A 13,670-nucleotide genomic window follows, 5' to 3' on the forward strand; every position below is an offset into this window, starting at 1 on the left:
ACCAGCGCACAGAGGAGGTAACTCTCGCCGCAGCTCAGCTGAGTCTGCGAGCGAGAGACACTGCAGGTGTATGCACCTGTATGTCTACAGCCCCACGGAGCTATACCAACACCATATAGAATACCACTACTAGAGTAGCGCTTCACTGTAAACTATTTGGGCACTGTTAGTTGACTTGTGCGGGCTGCATATGTTAATGTTCAGTCTCTCCCATTTTTTGCGCTTCTACAGTCCTTTCCATATAGCCCCAGGTGAACTATTTGAATGCCTAACGATCAACCCCACAGGTGTTTTAGCCGTAACGGAGCTTACATGGCAGATGCATGTGGCAGTATGCACCTGTAAATGAGCAGATATTAACGGCCACCTCTATAAGTACCAGTTATCCTCAGATGGTGATTAGAGTTGTGCTTGTATTTTACAGTTGCATTTCTATTATAGCTTTTGGGAGATTGCAGGCAGCATAATTCCTCGTTAAGTGAGCTGATATTGCCAATAACCTCACTCTTATTTTTTGCTAACCACATTTATTCAGTAGCTTAGGACTTGTCTATATATATATTTTTTTGATAAGTAGATTAGAACAAGTCCCTCTTATGTGTTTAAATTTGTGTGGATACAGCTGATTTTACTAATACTGGACATATACATGCATTGTTGGTTGTTACATGGATGAGCATCTACTGACCTCTTGTTTAATGGTTAGCTCAACTAAATATATAGAATGTCAGTCCAGTAATGCGAAATTGTATCAATATCATGTGCCAATGCTAATATTGTAGAGTATAAGTTTATAACTCACACTGTATCCATTTTAGATAATAAGCTACATAGCAAACCAAATTAGTGATTTAACACCTTGGTAATTTAACTACACTGTATAATAAGGAATAATTTGTTGCACCTTTCCAGGTGATAATCTGGTTCATTAGGAGATCACTAACAGATTGATCGCGACTTGGTACACACTGGGATATTTCGAGTGACGCTGGATTTCAGCTACCCAGTGTATTCTAATATACAATATCTACAGATTAATCTATTCACCTAATAAAACCTTTAATTTTTTTTTTTTTTTTTTTTGTTATATTCCTACTTTCTATCCCAATGTCCTCTCTAAATGTCGGTTAGGTATCCATTCATTTGGGGCTCTCTCATCAGTGATTCGATGCTTGCAGATCTCTGAAAGCAGAAGTCCCATCTAATGGTCAAACAGACAATCTGTTACTGGGATTCACCCTTTCTGCAACACTCTCTCATCCATTCAGCCCGCGGTGTCTCCTTGCAATACTGAAAAGCACCAAGGTGACTCACGGAGCTGAATAGGACAGCAGAAGTGTACTTTAATTAACTCCCCATAACAACCAACCTGGTACTCTCATTCAACACTCAGTCCATTAGGTTACCCACATATCCCCACACAGGCCAGAATCCAGCGGTGCCTTGATGGGGCCAGTTCACTAACCAGTGAGGAGACTCCTGGCGACCTGACTGGTAGGTAACTCAGACGGGTGATTGATTAGTAGACACTCAGGAGCCACCGGTTGTAGGAGTACTGTTCACTGGGGTCTTTTATTTTCCCTCTTCTTATTATTTTCTTTCCATCCTCAACCACCTGGCGAGGATTCTTTTCTGCATCTTCTCTTGTTCACCAGAGCATAAGGGGCAGCAAATAACTGGACATTTATTTGAGGAGCATAAGAGATGGTTGGAGTCTAAACGGCTGAGCCATCAGTTGATAATTTGCTGAGGCATCAAATTTCATAAAAGTAGTTGATAACGATACTGACAAAATGATACCTTGCTGAGGCAATCAATATCAGAACGTGACCCACTAATAGGGTGCATATCCAGACATAGCCATTGGCACAGCATGTCTTTAATTGTTTGTTTGTCTGTCCAAGTCTTATCTCTATGTTATGTGTTGTTTTGTTTTTTGACCTACAATTAAATTGAATATCCATCAAATGATTGATCATAAATTGATGAATGCTCATAGTTTTTTAGTGTAAGAAGTTTATTAAAAGTTATGTCTTAATGCAATAATCATATCAAATTTATATTATTAAGAGTGCGCCCAAAAAGGCACATTTGTCTTTCGGTCTGCTTCTTGCAGACAACCCCCCTCTACTCAGTTACAAATACTGAATGTGTTGGGCGCACCACCAATCCATGACTACTCCAATCTATTATTAGTAGTCCAATATATTGGTTTTTTCTATGCTTTTCAGATATACATAAAATTTATGTACTGTCTGTGCGGATCCACACCCCCTTTTTCTCTTTGCGAGTGATGGCTATTGTGTCTGTTTGACCTCTCCCAAATGTCTGTATTGGCAATAAAAAGAAAAAGTTTCCAATTTAAATAGCTAGAGAATAAAAACAATTTGCCAGTAATGGGAAAAAACCTACAGCACCTGGTGTTCCCATGTGGTCTCCCACCCAAGTACTAACCAGGCCCAACCCTGCTTGACTTCCAAGATCAGACGAGATTGGGCGTATCCACTGTGGTATGGCTGTAGGTGAGATACAGGCACTTTTTTGCCCTCTTCTACTTCTATAACCAGGTAAGTTAATAAAAAAATTTCCTAACTGTTCTGGCTTACTGAAAAAAATCATGTGTTGGTAATGTAAAAAGACCTACAGGACATGATATAAGCAGGTGGTCTCAAATTAAACTACTAAAGAGGCTCAACACTGTTTAGCTGCCAAAAGCAGTTGGAATTGGGCCTAAACAGTGTGGTAAGTTTTTAGGTGATGGCTATTGTGTCTGTTTGACCTCTCCCAAATCTCTGTATTGGAAATAAAAAGAAAAAGTTTCCAATTTAAATAGCTAGAGAATAAAAACAATTTGCCAGTAATGGGAAAAAACCTACAGCACGTGGTGTTCCCATGTGGTCTCCCACCCAAGTACTAACCAGGCCCAACACTGCTTAACTTCCAAGATCAGGCGTATCCAATGTGGTATGGCTGTATGTGGGATACAGGCACTTTTTTGCCCTCTTCTACTTCTATAACCAGGTAAGTTAATATAAAAGTTTCCTAACTGTATTGGCTTACTGAAAAAAATCATGTGTTGGTAATGTAAAAAGACCTACAGGACATGACATTAGCAGGTGGTCTCAAATTGAACTACTAAAGAGGCTCAACACTGTTTAGCTGCCAAAAGCTGTTTGAATTGGGCCTAAACAGTGTGGTACGTTTTTAGGTGATGGCTATTGTATCTTTTTGACCTCTCCCAAATGTCTGTACTGGCTATAAAGAGAAAAAAGTTTCCAATTTAAAAAGCTAGAGAATAAAAACAATTTGCCAGTAATGGGAAAAAACCTACAGCACCTGGTGTTCCCATGTGATCTCCCACCCAAGTACTAACCAGGCCAACACTGCTTAGCTTCCAAGATCAGATGAGATTGGCGTATCCAATGTGGTATGGCTGTAGGTGAGATACAGGCACTTTTTTGTCCTCTTCTACTTCTATAACCAGGTAAGCTAATAAAAAAGTTTCCTAACTGTATTGGCTTAATGAAAAAAATCATGTGTTGGTAATGTAAAAAGACCTACAGGACATGATATTAGCAGGTGGTCTCAAATTAAACTACTAAAGAGGCTCAACACTGTTTAGCTGCCAAAAGCAGTTGGAATTGGGCCTAAACAGTGTGGTAAGTTTTTAGGTGATGGCTATTGTGTCTGTTTGACCTCTCCCATATCTCTGTATTGGAAATAAAAAGAAAAAGTTTCCAATTTAAATAGCTAGAGAATAAAAACAATTTGCCAGTAATGGGAAAAAACCTACAGCACGTGGTGTTCCCATGTGGTCTCCCACCCAAGTACTAACAAGGCCCAACACTGCTTAGCTTCCAAGATCAGGCGTATCCAATGTGGTATGGCTGTATGTGGGATACAGGCACTTTTTTGCCCTCTTCTACTTCTATAACCAGGTAAGCTAATAAAAAAGTTTCCTAACTGTATTGGCTTACTGAAAAAAATCATGTGTTGGTAATGTAAAAAGACCTACAGGACATGATATTAGCAGGTGGTCTCAAATTAAAGTACTAAAGAGGCTCAACACTGTTTAGCTGCCAAAAGCAGTTGGAATTGGGCCTAAACAGTGTGGTAAGTATTTAGGTGATGGCTATTGTGTCTGTTTGACCTCTCCCAAATGTCTGTATTGGCAATAAAAAGAAAAAGTGGTACTTATGTATTATCTGGACTCCCATGTTAAATGCACCCCGTTTTTTCATACCCCTACTATCCAACTACGCATGGAGTTGATTCTATATAGTGTGGCGAGCGCAGCGAGCCACCGTGCCCGAAGCGTGGTGAGTGCAGCGAGCCCCGCGAGGGGACGCGGTCTCATAAGAAAAATGGGAGTCCAGATATTACATAAGTACCGAAAAAGTTTCCAATTTAAATAGCTAGAGAATAAAAACAATTTGCCAGTAATGGGAAAAAACCTACAGCACCTGGTGTTCCCATGTGGTCTCCCACCCAAGTACTAACCAGGCCCAACACTGCTTAGCTTCCAAGATCAGACGAGATTGGGCGTATCCAACGTGGTATGTCTGTAGGTGAGATACAGGCACTTTTTTGCCCTCTTCTACTTCTATAACCAGGTGAGTTAATAAAAAAGTTTCCTAACTGTATTGGCTTACTGAAAAAATCATGTGTTGGTAATGTAAAAAGACCTACAGGACATGATATTAGCAGGTGGTCTCAAATGAAACTACTAAAGAGGCTCAACACTGTTTAGCTGCCAAAAGCAGTTGGAATTGGGCCTAAACAGTGTGGTAAGTTTTTAGGTGATGGCTATTGTGTCTGTTTGACCTCTCCCAAATGTCTATTGGCAATAAAAATAAAAAGTTTCCAATTAAAATAGCAAGAGAAAAAAAACAATTTGCCAGTAATGGGAAAAAACCTACAGCACATGGTGTTCCCATGTGGTCTCCCACCCAAGTACTAACCAGGCACAACACTGCTTAGCTTCCAAGATCAGACGAGATTGGGCGTATCCAATGTGGTATGGCTGTAGGTGAGATACCAGTACTTTATTGCCCTCTTCTACTTCTATAACCAGGTAAGCTAATATAAAAGTTTCCTAACTGTATTGGCTTACTGAAAAAAATCATGTGTTGGTAATGTAAAAAAACCTACAGGACATGACATTAGCAGGTGGTCTCAAATTAAACTACTAAAGAGGCTCAACACTGTTTAGCTGCCAAAAGCTGTTTGAATTAGGCCTAAACAGTGTGGTAAGTTTTTAAGTGATGGCTATTGTATCTTTTTGACCTCTTCCAAATGTCTGTAATGGCTATAAAGAGAAAAAAGTTTCCATTTTAAAAAGCTAGAGAACAAAAACAATTTGCCAGTAATGGGAAAAACCTACAGCACCTGGTGTTCCCATGTGGTCTCTCACCCAAGTACTAACCAGGCCAACACTGCTTCGCTTCCAAGATCAGATGAGATTGGCGTATCCAATGTGGTATGGCTGTAGGTGAGATACAGGCACTTTTTTATCCTCTTCTACTTCTATAACCAGGTAAGCTAATAAAAAAGTTTCCTAACTGTATTGGCTTAATGAAATAAATCATGTGTTGGTAATGTAAAAAGACCTACAGGACATGATATTAGCAGGTGGTCTCAAATTAAACTACTAAAGAGGCTCAACACTGTTTAGCTGCCAAAAGCAGTTGGAATTGGGCCTAAACAGTGTGGTAAGTTTTTAGGTAATGGCTATTGTGTCTGTTTGACCTCTTCCAAATGTCTGTACTTGCAATAAAAAAAAGTTTCCAATTTAAATAGCTAGAGAATAAAAACAATTTGCCACTAATGGGAAAAAACCTACAGCACATGGTGTTCCCATGTGGTCTCCCACCTAAGTACTAACCAGGCCCAACACTGCTTAGCTTTAAAGATCAGACGAGATTGGGCGTATCCAATGTGGTATGGCTGTAGGTAAGATACAGGCACTTTTTTGCCCTCTTCTACTTCTATAACCAGGTAAGTTAATAAAAAAGTTTCCTAACTATATTGGCTTACTGAAAAAAATTATGTGTTGGTAATGTAAAAAGACCTACAGGACATAATATTAGCAGGTGGTCTCAAATTAAACTACTAAAGAGGCTCAACACTGTTTAGCTGCCAAAAGCAGTTGGAATTGGGATGAAACAGTGTGGTAAGTATTTAGGTGATGGCTATTGTGTCTGTTTGACCTCTACCAAATGTCTGTACTGGCAATAAAAAAAAAAGTTTCCAATTTAAATAGCTAGAGAATAAAAACAATTTGCCAGTAATGGGAAAAAACCTACAGCACCTGGTGTTCCCATGTGGTCTCCCACCCAAGTACTAACCAGGCCCATCACTGCTTAGCTTCCAAGATCAGACGAGATTGGGCGTATCCAATGTGATATGGCTGTAGGTGAGTTACAGGCACTTTTTTGCCCTCTTCTACTTCTATAAGCAGGTAAGCTAATAAAAAGTTTCCTAACTGTATTGGATTACTAAAAAAATCATGTGTTGGTAATGTAAAAAGACCTACAGGACATAATATTAGCAGGTGGTCTTAAATTAAACTACTAAAGAGGCTCAACACTGTTTAGCTGCCAAAAGCAGTTGGAATTGGGTCGAAACAGTGTGGTAAGTCTTTAGGTGATGGCTATTGTGTCTGTTTGACCTCTTCCAAATGTCTGTACTGGCAATAAAAAAAAAGTTTCCAATTTAAATAGCTAGAGAATAAAAACAATTTGCCAGTAATGGGAAAAAACCTACAGCACCTGGTGTTCCCATGTGGTCTCCCACCTAAGTACTAACCAGGCCCAACACTGCTTAGCTTCCAAGATCAGACGAGATTGGGCGCAGCCAATGTGGTATGGCTGTAGGTGACATACAGGCACTTTTTTGCCCTCTTCTACTTCTATAACCAGGTAAGCTAATAAAAAAGTTTCCTAACTATATTGGCTTACTGAAAAAAATCATGTGTTGGTAATGTAAACAGACCTACAGGACATAATATTAGCAGGTGGTCTCAAATTAAACTACTAAAGAGGCTCAACACTGTTTTGCTGCCAAAAGCAGTTGGAATTGGGCCGAAACAGTGTGGTAAGTCTTTAGGTGATGGCTATTGTGTCTGTTTGACCTCTCCCAAATCTCTGTATTGGCAATAAAAATAAAAAGTTTCCAATTTAAATAGATAGAGAATAAAAACAATTTGCCAGTAATGGGAAAAAACCTACAGCACCTGGTGTTCCCATGTGGTCTCCCACCCAAGTACTAACCAGGCCCAACACTGCTTAGCTTCGAAGATCAGGCGAGATTGGGTGTATCCAATGTGGTATGGCTGTAGGTGACATAAAGGCACTTTTTTGCCCTCTTCTACTTCTATAACCAGGTAAGCTAATAAAAAAGTTTCCTAACTATATTGGCTTACTGAAAAAAATCATGTGTTGGTAATGTAAAAAGACCTACAGGACATAATATTAGCAGGTGGTCTCAAATTAAACTACTAAAGAGGCTCAACACTGTTTAGCTGCAAAAGCAGTTGGAATTGGGCCGAAACAGTGTGGTAAGTCTTTAGGTGATGGCTATTGTGTCTGTTTGACTTCTCCCAAATCTCTGTATTGGCAATAAAAATAAAAAGTTTCCAATTTAAATAGCTAGAGAATAAAAACAATTTGCCAGTAATGGGAAAAATCCCACAGCACCTGGTGTTCCCATGTGGTCTCCCACCCAAGTATTAACCAGGCCCAACACTGCTTAGCTTCCAAGATAAGGCGAGATTGGGCGTATCCAATGTGATATGGCTGTAGGTGAGATACAGGCACTTTTTTGCCCTCTTCTACTTCTATAACCAGGTAAGCTAATAAAAAAGTTTCCTAACTATATTGGCTTACTGAAAAAAATCATGTGTTGGTAATGTAAAAAGACCTACAGGACATGATATTAGCAGGTGGTCTCAAATTAAACTACTAAAGAGGCTCAACACTCTTTAGCTGCCAAAAGCAGTTGGAATTGGGCCTAAACAGTGTGGTAAGTCTTTAGGTGATGGCTATTGTGTCTGTTTGACCTCTCCCAAATGTCTGTATTGGCAATAAAACGAAAAAGTTTCCAATTTAAATAGCTAGAGAATAAAAACAATTTGCCAGTAATGGGAAAAACCTACAGCACCTGGTGTTCCCATGTGGTCTCCCACCCAAGTACTAACCAGGCACAACACTGCTTAGCTTCCAAAATCAGACGAGATTGGGCGTATCCAATGTGGTATGGCTGTAGGTGAGATACCAGTACTTTATTGCCCTCTTCTACTTCTATAACCAGGTAAGCTAATATAAAAGTTTCCTAACTGTATTGGCTTACTGAAAAAAATCATGTGTTGGTAATGTAAAAAGACCTACAGGACATAATATTAGCAGGTGGTCTCAAATTAAACTACTAAAGAGGCTCAACACTGTTTAGCTGCCAAAAGCTGTTTGAATTGGGCCTAAACAGTGTGGTAAGTTTTTAGGTGATGGCTATTGTATCTCTTTGACCTCTTCCAAATGTCTGTAATGGCTATAAAGAGAAAAAAGTTTCCAATTTAAAAAGCTAGAGAATAAAAACAATTTGCCAGTAATGGGAAAAACCTACAGCACCTGGTGTTCCCATGTGGTCTCCCACCCAAGTACTAACCAGGCACAACACTGCTTAGCTTCCAAAATCAGACGAGATTGGGCGTATCCAATGTGGTATGGCTGTAGGTGAGATACCAGTACTTTATTGCCCTCTTCTACTTCTATAACCAGATAAGCTAATATAAAAGTTTCCTAACTGTATTGGCTTACTGAAAAAAATCATGTGTTGGTAATGTAAAAAGACCTACAGGACATAATATTAGCAGGTGGTCTCAAATTAAACTACTAAAGAGGCTCAACACTGTTTAGCTGCCAAAAGCTGTTTGAATTGGGCCTAAACAGTGTGGTAAGTTTTTAGGTGATAGCTATTGTATCTCTTTGACCTCTTCCAAATGTCTGTAATGGCTATAAAGAGAAAAAAGTTTCCAATTTAAAAAGCTAGAGAATAAAAACAATTTGCCAGTAATGGGAAAAACCTACAGCACCTGGTGTTCCCATGTGGTCTCCCACCCAAGTACTAACCAGGCCAACACTGCTTAGCTTCCAAGATCAGACGAGATTGGCGTATCCAATGTGGTATGGCTGTAGGTGAGATACAGGCACTTTTTTGTCCTCTTCTACTTCTATAACCAGGTAAGCTAATAAAAAAGTTTCCTAACTGTATTGGCTTAATGAAAAAAATAATGTGTTGGTAATGTAAAAAGACCTACAGGACATGATATTAGCAGGTGGTCTCAAATTAAACTACTAAAGAGGCTCAACACTGTTTAGCTGCCAAAAGCAGTTGGAATTGGGCCTAAACAGTGTGGTAAGTTTTTAGGTAATGGCTATTGTGTCTGTTTGACCTCTTCCAAATGTCTGTACTTGCAATAAAAAAAGTTTCCAATTTAAATAGCTAGAGAATAAAAACAATTTGCCACTAATGGGAAAAACCTACAGCACATGGTGTTCCCATGTGGTCTCCCACCTAAGTACTAACCAGGCCCAACACTGCTTAGCTTTAAAGATCAGACGAGATTGGGCGTATGAAATGTGGTATGGCTGTAGGTGAGATACAGGCACTTTTTTGCCCTCTTCTACTTCTATAACCAGGTAAGCTAATAAAAAAGTTTCCTAACTATATTGGCTTACTGAAAAAAATTATGTGTTGGTAGTGTAAAAAGACCTACAGGACATAATATTAGCAGGTGGTCTCAAATTAAACTACTAAAGAGGCTCAACACTGTTGAGCTGCCAAAAGCAGTTGGAATTGGGTCGAAACAGTGTGGTAAGTCTTTAGGTGATGGCTATTGTGTCTGTTTGACCTCTTCCAAATGTCTGTACTGGCAATAAAAAAAAAGTTTCCAATTTAAATAGCTAGAGAATAAAAACAATTTGCCAGTAATGGGAAAAAACCTACAGCACCTGGTATTCCCATGTGGTCTCCCACCTAAATACTAACCAGGCCCAACACTGCTTAGCTTTCAAGATCAGACGAGATTGGGCGTATCCAATGTGGTATGGCTGTAGATGACATACTGGCACTTTTTTGCCCTCTTCTACTTCTATAACCATGTAAGCTAATAAAAAAGTTTCCTGACTATATTGGCTTACTGAAAAAAATCATGTGTTGGTAATGTAAAAAGACCTACAGGACATAATATTAGCAGGTGGTCTCAAATTAAACTACTAAAGAGGCTCAACACTGTTTAGCTGCCAAAAGCAGTTGGAATTGGGCCGAAACAGTGTGGTAAGTCTTTAGGTGATGGCTATTGTGTCTGTTTGACCTCTCTCAAATCTCTGTATTGGCAATAAAAATAAAAAGTTTCCAATTTAAATAGCTAGAGAATAAAAACAATTTGCCAGTAATGGGAAAAATCCCACAGCACCTCGTGTTCCCATGTGGTCTCCCTCCCAAGTATTAACCAGGCCCAAAACTGCTTAGCTTCCAAGATCAGACTAGATTGGGTGTATCCAATGTGATATGGCTGTAGGTGAGATACAGGCACTTTTTTGCCCTCTTCTACTTCTATAACCAGGTAAGCTAATAAAAAAGTTTCCTAACGGTATTGGCTTACTGAAAAAAATCATGTGTTGGTAATGTAAAAAGACCTACAGGACATGATATTAGCAGGTGGTCTCAAATTAAACTACTAAAGAGGCTCAACACTCTTTAGCTGCCAAAAGCAGTTGGAATTGGGCCTAAACAGTGTGGTAAGTCTTTAGGTGATGGCTATTGTGTCTGTTTGACCTATCCCAAATGTCTGTATTGGCAATAAAACGAAAAAGTTTCCAATTTAAATAGCTAGAGAATAAAAACAATTTGCCAGTAATGGGAACAAACCTACAGCACCTGGTGTTCCCATGTGGTCTCCCACCCAAGTACTAACCAGGCCCAACACTGCTTAGCTTCCAAGATCAGATGAGATTGGGCGTACCCAATGTGGTATGGCTGTAGGTGAGATTCCAGCACTTTTTTGCCCTCTTCTACTTCTATAACCAGGTAAGCTAATATAAAAGTTTCCTAACTGTATTGGCTTACTGAAAAAAATCATGTGTTGGTAATGTAAAAAGACATACAGGACATAATATTAGCATGTGGTCTCAAATTAAACTACTAAAGAGGCTCAACACTGTTTAGCTGCCAAAAGCAGTTGGAATTGGGCCTAAACAGTGTGGTAAGTTTTTAGGTAATGGCTATTGTGTCTGTTTGACCTCTCCCAAATGTCTGTATTGGCAATAAAAATAAAAAGTTTCCAATTTAAATAGCAAGAGAATAAAAACAATTTGCCAGTAATGGGAACAAACCTACAGCACCTGGTGTTCCCATGTGGTCTCCCACCCAAGTACTAACCAGGCCCAACACTGCTTAGCTTCCAAGATCAGATGAGATTGGGCGTACCCAATGTGGTATGGCTGTAGGTGAGATTCCAGCACTTTTTTGCCCTCTTCTACTTCTATAACCAGGTAAGCTAATATAAAAGTTTCCTAACTGTATTGGCTTACTGAAAAAAATCATGTGTTGGTAATGTAAAAAGACATACAGGACATAATATTAGCATGTGGTCTCAAATTAAACTACTAAAGAGGCTCAACACTGTTTAGCTGCCAAAAGCAGTTGGAATTGGGCCTAAACAGTGTGGTAAGTTTTTAGGTAATGGCTATTGTGTCTGTTTGACCTCTCCCAAATGTCTGTATTGGCAATAAAAATAAAAAGTTTCCAATTTAAATAGCAAGAGAATAAAAACAATTTGCCAGTAATGGGAAAAAACCTACAGCACCTGGTGTTCCCATGTGGTCTCCCACCCAAGTACTAACCAGGCCCAACAATGCTTAGCTTCCAAGAGCAGACGAGATTGGCGTATTAAATGTGGTATGGCTGTAGGTGAGATACTGGCACTTTTTTGTCCTCTTCTACTTCTATAACCAGGTAAGCTAATAAAAAAGTTTCCTAACTGTATTGGCTTAATGAAAAAAATCATGTGTTGGTAATGTAAAAAGACCTACAGGACATGATATTAGCAGGTGGTCTCAAATTAAACTACTAAAGAGGCTCAACACTGTTTAGCTGCCAAAAGCAGTTGGAATTGGGCCTAAACACTGTGGTAAGTTTTTAGGTAATGGCTATTGTGTCTGTTTGACCTCTTCCAAATGTCTGTACTTGCAATAAAAAAAAGTTTCCAATTTAAATAGCTAGAGAATAAAAACAATTTGCCAGTAATGGGAAAAAACCTACAGCACATGGTGTTCCCATGTGGTTTCCCACGTAAGTACTAACCAGGCCCAACACTGCTTAGCTTTTAAGATCAGACGAGATTGGGCATATCCAATGTGGTATGGCTATAGGTGAGATACAGGCACTTTTTTGCCCTCTTCTACTTCTATAACCAGGTAAGCTAATAAAAAAAGTTTACTAACTGTTTTGGCTTACTGAAAAAAATCATGTGTTGGTAATTTAAAAAGACCTACAGGACATAATATAAGCAGGTGGTCTCAAATTAAACTATTAAGAGGCTCAACACTGTTTAGCTGCCAAAAGCAGTTGGAATTGGGCCTAAACAGTGTGGTAAGTTTTTAGGTGATGGCTATTGTGTCTGTTTGACCTCTCCCAAATCTCTGTATTGGAAATAAAAAGAAAAAGTTTCCAATTTAAATAGCTAGAGAATAAAAACAATTTGCCAGTTATGGGAAAAAACCTACAGCACCTGGTGTTCCCATGTGGTCTCCCACCCAAGTACTAACAAGGATCAACACTGCTTAGCTTCCAAGATCAGACGAGATTGGGCGTATCCAATGTGGTATGGCTGTATGTGGGATACAGGCACTTTTTTGCCCTCTTCTACTTCTATAACCAGGTAAGTTAATAAAAAAGTTTCCTAACTGTATTGGCTTACTGAAAAAAATCATGTGTTGGTAATGTAAAAAGACCTACAGGACATGATATTAGCAGGTGGTCTCAAATTAAACTACTAAAGAGGCTCAACACTGTTTAGCTGCCAAAAGCAGTTGGAATTGGGCCTAAACAGTGTGGTAAGTTTTCAGGTGATGGCTATTGTGTCTGTTTGACCTCTCCCAAATGTCTGTATTGGCAATAAAAATAAAAAGTTTCCAATTAAAATAGCAAGAGAATAAAAACAATTTGCCAGTAATGGGAAAAAACCTACAGCACCTGGTGTTCCCATGTGGTCTCCCACCCTAGTACTAAGCAGGCCCAACACTGCTTAGCTTCCAAGATCAAACGAGATTGGGCGTATCCAATATGGTATGGCTGTAGGTGAGATACATGCACTTTTTTGCCCTCTTCTACTTCTATAACCAGGTAAGCTAATAAAAAAGTTTCCTAACTGTATTGTCTTACTGAACAAAATCATGTGTTGGTAATGTAAAAAGACCTACAGGACATGATATTAGCAGGTGGTCTCAAATTAAACTACTAAAGAGGCTCAACACTGTTTAGCTGCCAAAAGCAGTTGGAATTGGGCCTAAACACTGTGGTAAGTCTTTAGGTGATGGCTATTGTGTCTGTTTGACCTCTCCCAAATGTCTGTATTGGCAATAAAAAGAAAAAGTTTCCAATTAAAATAGCAA

General features: G+C 39.2%; 12 non-coding genes and 12 pseudogenes across 12 annotated transcripts; all 24 read right to left on the reverse strand.

Annotated features, from left to right (window-relative positions):
- Positions 1 to 2,405: 2,405 nt before the first annotated feature.
- On the reverse strand, positions 2,406 to 2,524 carry LOC146033147 (5S ribosomal RNA). Its single transcript, XR_014458558.1, has one exon. It is a non-coding gene; the product is annotated as a 5S ribosomal RNA (ribosomal RNA).
- A 345-nt stretch (positions 2,525 to 2,869) lies between these two features.
- Positions 2,870 to 2,978, reverse strand: LOC146029528 (5S ribosomal RNA; annotated as a pseudogene).
- Positions 2,979 to 3,324: 346 nt separating this feature from the next.
- LOC146028526 (5S ribosomal RNA) lies at positions 3,325 to 3,441 on the reverse strand (annotated as a pseudogene).
- Positions 3,442 to 3,786: 345 nt separating this feature from the next.
- On the reverse strand, positions 3,787 to 3,895 carry LOC146029758 (5S ribosomal RNA; annotated as a pseudogene).
- Positions 3,896 to 4,451: 556 nt separating this feature from the next.
- Positions 4,452 to 4,570, reverse strand: LOC146033018 (5S ribosomal RNA). The gene has a single exon (XR_014458429.1). It is a non-coding gene; the product is annotated as a 5S ribosomal RNA (ribosomal RNA).
- Positions 4,571 to 4,912: 342 nt separating this feature from the next.
- Positions 4,913 to 5,031, reverse strand: LOC146034700 (5S ribosomal RNA). Its single transcript, XR_014460103.1, has one exon. It is a non-coding gene; the product is annotated as a 5S ribosomal RNA (ribosomal RNA).
- A 345-nt stretch (positions 5,032 to 5,376) lies between these two features.
- LOC146029112 (5S ribosomal RNA) lies at positions 5,377 to 5,493 on the reverse strand (annotated as a pseudogene).
- A 342-nt stretch (positions 5,494 to 5,835) lies between these two features.
- On the reverse strand, positions 5,836 to 5,954 carry LOC146027760 (5S ribosomal RNA; annotated as a pseudogene).
- Positions 5,955 to 6,298: 344 nt separating this feature from the next.
- On the reverse strand, positions 6,299 to 6,417 carry LOC146032131 (5S ribosomal RNA). The gene has a single exon (XR_014457574.1). It is a non-coding gene; the product is annotated as a 5S ribosomal RNA (ribosomal RNA).
- Positions 6,418 to 6,758: 341 nt separating this feature from the next.
- LOC146031098 (5S ribosomal RNA) lies at positions 6,759 to 6,877 on the reverse strand. The gene has a single exon (XR_014456574.1). It is a non-coding gene; the product is annotated as a 5S ribosomal RNA (ribosomal RNA).
- A 345-nt stretch (positions 6,878 to 7,222) lies between these two features.
- On the reverse strand, positions 7,223 to 7,341 carry LOC146033511 (5S ribosomal RNA). Its single transcript, XR_014458919.1, has one exon. It is a non-coding gene; the product is annotated as a 5S ribosomal RNA (ribosomal RNA).
- Positions 7,342 to 7,685: 344 nt separating this feature from the next.
- On the reverse strand, positions 7,686 to 7,804 carry LOC146029160 (5S ribosomal RNA; annotated as a pseudogene).
- A 344-nt stretch (positions 7,805 to 8,148) lies between these two features.
- On the reverse strand, positions 8,149 to 8,267 carry LOC146034186 (5S ribosomal RNA). The gene has a single exon (XR_014459593.1). It is a non-coding gene; the product is annotated as a 5S ribosomal RNA (ribosomal RNA).
- A 345-nt stretch (positions 8,268 to 8,612) lies between these two features.
- Positions 8,613 to 8,731, reverse strand: LOC146034188 (5S ribosomal RNA). The gene has a single exon (XR_014459595.1). It is a non-coding gene; the product is annotated as a 5S ribosomal RNA (ribosomal RNA).
- A 345-nt stretch (positions 8,732 to 9,076) lies between these two features.
- On the reverse strand, positions 9,077 to 9,193 carry LOC146028266 (5S ribosomal RNA; annotated as a pseudogene).
- Positions 9,194 to 9,533: 340 nt separating this feature from the next.
- Positions 9,534 to 9,652, reverse strand: LOC146028455 (5S ribosomal RNA; annotated as a pseudogene).
- A 343-nt stretch (positions 9,653 to 9,995) lies between these two features.
- Positions 9,996 to 10,114, reverse strand: LOC146033877 (5S ribosomal RNA). The gene has a single exon (XR_014459286.1). It is a non-coding gene; the product is annotated as a 5S ribosomal RNA (ribosomal RNA).
- Positions 10,115 to 10,459: 345 nt separating this feature from the next.
- LOC146029536 (5S ribosomal RNA) lies at positions 10,460 to 10,578 on the reverse strand (annotated as a pseudogene).
- A 345-nt stretch (positions 10,579 to 10,923) lies between these two features.
- Positions 10,924 to 11,042, reverse strand: LOC146030524 (5S ribosomal RNA). Its single transcript, XR_014456015.1, has one exon. It is a non-coding gene; the product is annotated as a 5S ribosomal RNA (ribosomal RNA).
- Positions 11,043 to 11,387: 345 nt separating this feature from the next.
- LOC146030525 (5S ribosomal RNA) lies at positions 11,388 to 11,506 on the reverse strand. Its single transcript, XR_014456016.1, has one exon. It is a non-coding gene; the product is annotated as a 5S ribosomal RNA (ribosomal RNA).
- A 345-nt stretch (positions 11,507 to 11,851) lies between these two features.
- Positions 11,852 to 11,969, reverse strand: LOC146027834 (5S ribosomal RNA; annotated as a pseudogene).
- Positions 11,970 to 12,311: 342 nt separating this feature from the next.
- On the reverse strand, positions 12,312 to 12,430 carry LOC146029097 (5S ribosomal RNA; annotated as a pseudogene).
- A 345-nt stretch (positions 12,431 to 12,775) lies between these two features.
- LOC146028484 (5S ribosomal RNA) lies at positions 12,776 to 12,894 on the reverse strand (annotated as a pseudogene).
- Positions 12,895 to 13,239: 345 nt separating this feature from the next.
- Positions 13,240 to 13,358, reverse strand: LOC146033117 (5S ribosomal RNA). Its single transcript, XR_014458528.1, has one exon. It is a non-coding gene; the product is annotated as a 5S ribosomal RNA (ribosomal RNA).
- Positions 13,359 to 13,670: the final 312 nt, after the last annotated feature.

Source organism: Crinia signifera, chromosome 8, assembly GCF_055691185.1.
Source record: "Crinia signifera chromosome 8, ASM5569118v1, whole genome shotgun sequence".
NCBI lineage: Eukaryota > Metazoa > Chordata > Amphibia > Anura > Myobatrachidae > Crinia > Crinia signifera.